The sequence below is a fragment of the Xylocopa sonorina genome, unplaced genomic scaffold, assembly GCF_050948175.1.
Source record: "Xylocopa sonorina isolate GNS202 unplaced genomic scaffold, iyXylSono1_principal scaffold0122, whole genome shotgun sequence".
NCBI classification, from domain to species: domain Eukaryota; kingdom Metazoa; phylum Arthropoda; class Insecta; order Hymenoptera; family Apidae; genus Xylocopa; species Xylocopa sonorina.
In genome coordinates, this window is record NW_027490193.1 from 904,812 (window position 1) to 909,002 (window position 4,191).

Here is a 4,191-nt window from a genome sequence, read left to right on the forward strand (position 1 = left end):
TTTCCTTGCAAGGAAGTGTCGCATTTACATTCTTTTGAAGTGAATACGAGGTATACATAACACTTCACAATGAATATTATATCTTACCATGAAACATAGAAATGAGATGTAATATGGCGAATTAAGAAGCACTAGATCTCTATTGCTTCGATACGTAGACATCTACAAACGCTATTACCAAGCAAGGAAGTGTCGCATTTACATTCTTTTGAAGTGAGTACGAGGTAAACGTAACACTTCACAAAGAATTTTATATATTATCATGAAACATAGAAATGAGAAGCGATATCGTGTTTTGAGAAGCATTAGAACTCTAGTGCCACGATACGTAGACATCTGCAAACGCTATTTCCTAGCAAGGAAGTGTCGCATTTACATTCTTTTGAAGTGAATACGAGGTATACATAACACTCCACAATGAATATTATATCTTACCATGAAACATAGAAATGAGATGTAATATGGCGAGTTAAGAAGCATTAGAAATCTATTGCTTCGATACGTAGACATGTGCAAACGCTACTTCCAAGCAAGGAAGTGTCGCATTTACATTCTTTTGACTGGAATACGAGGTATACATGACACTTCGCAATGAATATTATATCTTATCATGAAACATAGAAATGAGATGTAATATGGCGATTTAAGAAGCATTAGAACACTATTGCGTCGATACATAGACATCTGCAAACGCTATTTCCAAGCAAGGAAGTGTCGCATTTACATTCTTTTGAAGTGAATACGATGTATACATAACACTCCATAGTGAATATTATATCTTACCATGAAACATAGAAATGAGATGTAATATGGCGAATTAAGAAGCATTAGAACTCTATTGCTTCGATACGTAGACATCTGCAAACGCTACTTCCAAGCAAGGAAGTGTCGCATTTACATTCTTTTGAAAGGAATACGAGGTATACATGACACTTCGCAATGAATATTATATCTTATCATGAAACATAGAAATGAGATGCGATATCGCGATTTAAGTAGCATTAGAACTCTATTGCTACGATACGTAGACATCTGCAAACGCTATTTTCTAGCAAGGAAGTGTCGCATTTACATTCATTTGAAGTGTATGCGAGGTATACCTAACACTACGCAATGAATATTATATACTATCATGAAACATAGAAATGGGAAACGCTGTCGCGTTTTGAGAAGCAGTAGAGCACTAATGCTACGATACGTGGACATCTGCAAACGCTATTTCCTAGCAAGGAAGTGTCGCATTTACATTCATTTGAAGTGTATGCGAGGTATACCTAACACTACGCAATGAATATTATATACTATCATGAAACATAGAAATGGGAAACGCTGTCGCGTTTTGAGAAGCAGTAGAGCACTAATGCTACGATACGTGGACATCTGCAAACGCTATTTCCTAGCAAGGAAGTGTCGCATTTACATTCATTTGAAGTGTATGCGAGGTATACATGACACTACGCAAGGAATATTATATACTATCATGAAACATAGACATGAGATGTAATATGGCGAATTAAGAAGCACTAGAACTCTATTGCTTCGATACGTAGACATCTACAAACGCTATTTCCAAGCAAGGAAGTGTCGCATTTACATTCTTTTGAAGTGAGTACGAGGTAAACGTAACACTTCACAAAGAATTTTATATATTATCATGAAACATAGAAATGAGAAGCGATATCGTGTTTTGAGAAGCATTAGAACTCTAGTGCCACGATACGTAGACATCTGCAAACGCTATTTCCTAGCAAGGAAGTGTCGCATTTACATTCTTTTGAAGTGAATACGAGGTATACATAACACTCCACAATGAATATTATATCTTACCATGAAACATAGAAATGAGATGTAATATGGCGAGTTAAGAAGCATTAGAACTCTATTGCTTCGATACGTAGACATGTGCAAACGCTACTTCCAAGCAAGGAAGTGTCGCATTTACATTCTTTTGACTGGAATACGAGGTATACATGACACTTCGCAATGAATATTATATCTTATCATGAAACATAGAAATGAGATGTAATATGGCGATTTAAGAAGCACTAGAACCCTACTGCTTCGATACGTAGACAACTGCAAGCGCTATTTCCTAGCAAGGAAGTGTCGCGTTTGCATGCTTTTAAAGAGAATACGAGGTATACATAACACTCCACCATGAATATTATATCTTATCATGAAACATAGAAATGAGGTGTAATATGGCGATTTAAGAAGCATTATAACTCTATTGCTTCAATACGTAGACATCTGAAAATGCTATTTCCTGGCAAGGAAGTGTCGCATTTACATTCTTTTGAAGTGAATACGAGGTATACATAACACTCCACAATGAATATTATATCTTACCATGAAACATAGAAATGAGATGTAATATGGCGAGTTAAGAAGCATTAGAAATCTATTGCTTCGATACGTAGACATGTGCAAACGCTACTTCCAAGCAAGGAAGTGTCGCATTTACATTCTTTTGACTGGAATACGAGGTATACATGACACTTCGCAATGAATATTATATCTTATCATGAAACATAGAAATGAGATGTAATATGGCGATTTAAGAAGCATTAGAACACTATTGCGTCGATACATAGACATCTGCAAACGCTATTTCCAAGCAAGGAAGTGTCGCATTTACATTCTTTTGAAGTCAATACGATGTATACATAACACTCCATAGTGAATATTATATCTTACCATGAAACATAGAAATGAGATGTAATATGGCGAATTAAGAAGCATTAGAACTCTATTGCTTCGATACGTAGACATCTGCAAACGCTACTTCCAAGCAAGGAAGTGTCGCATTTACATTCTTTTGAAAGGAATACGAGGTATACATGACACTTCGCAATGAATATAATACCTTATCATGAAACATAGAAGTGAGATGCGATTTCGCATTTTAAGAAGCATTAGAACACTATTGCTACGATACGTAGACATCTGCAAACGCTATTTCCTAGCATGGAAGTGTCGCATTTACATTCTTTTGAAGTGAATACGAGGTATACATAACACTCTACAATGAATATTATATGTTATCACGAAACATAGAAGTGAGATGCGATATCGCGATTTAAGAAGCACTAGAACCCTATTGCTACGATGCGTAGACATCTGTATATGTAATTTCCTAGCAAGCAAATGTCGCATTAACATCCTTTGAAGTGAATACGAGGTATGCATAACATTCCACAATGAATATTATATCTTATTACGAAACATAGAAATGAAATGCGACTTCTCATTTTAAGAAGCATTAGAACTCTATTGCTACGATACGTAGACATCTGCAAACGCTATTTCCTAGCATGGAAGTGTCGCATTTACATTCATTTGAAGTGAATACGAGGTATACATAACACTTCGCAATGAATATTACATCTTATCTCGGAACATAGAAGTGAGATGCGACATCTCGTTTTAAGAAGCATTAGAACTCCGTTGCTACGATACGTAGACATCTGCAAACGCTATTTCCTAGCATGGAAGTGTCGCATTTACATTCATTTGAAGTGAATACGAGGTATACATAACATTACACAATGAATATTATATCTTATTACGAAACATAGAAATGAAATACGACATCTCGTTTTAAGAAGCATTAGTACCCTATTTTTACGATACGTCGACATCTGCAAACAATATTTCCTAGCAAGGGAGTGTCGCATTTACAATCTTTTGAAGCGAATACGAGGTATACATAACACTCCACAATGAATATAATATCTTATCATGAAACATAGGAATTAGGTGCTATATCGAGTTTTGAGAAGCATTAGTTCTCCATTCCTACGATACGTGGTCATCTGGAAACGCTATTGTCCTAGCAAGGAAGTGCCGCATTTACATTCTTTTGAAGTGAATACGAGGTATACATGACAACTCGCAATGAATATTATATCTTATCTCGAAACATAGAAGTGAGATGCGATATCGCGATTTAAGAAGCACTAGAACTTCATTGCTACGATACGTAGACATCTGCAAACAATACTTCCTAGCAAGGAAGTGTCGCTCTTACATACCTTTGAAGTGAATACGAGGTATGCATAACATTACACAATGAATATTATATCTTATTACGGAACATAGAAATTAAATACGACATCTCGATTTAAGAAGCATAGAACTCTATTGCTACGATACGTTGACATCTGCAAGCGCTATTTCCTAGCATGGAAG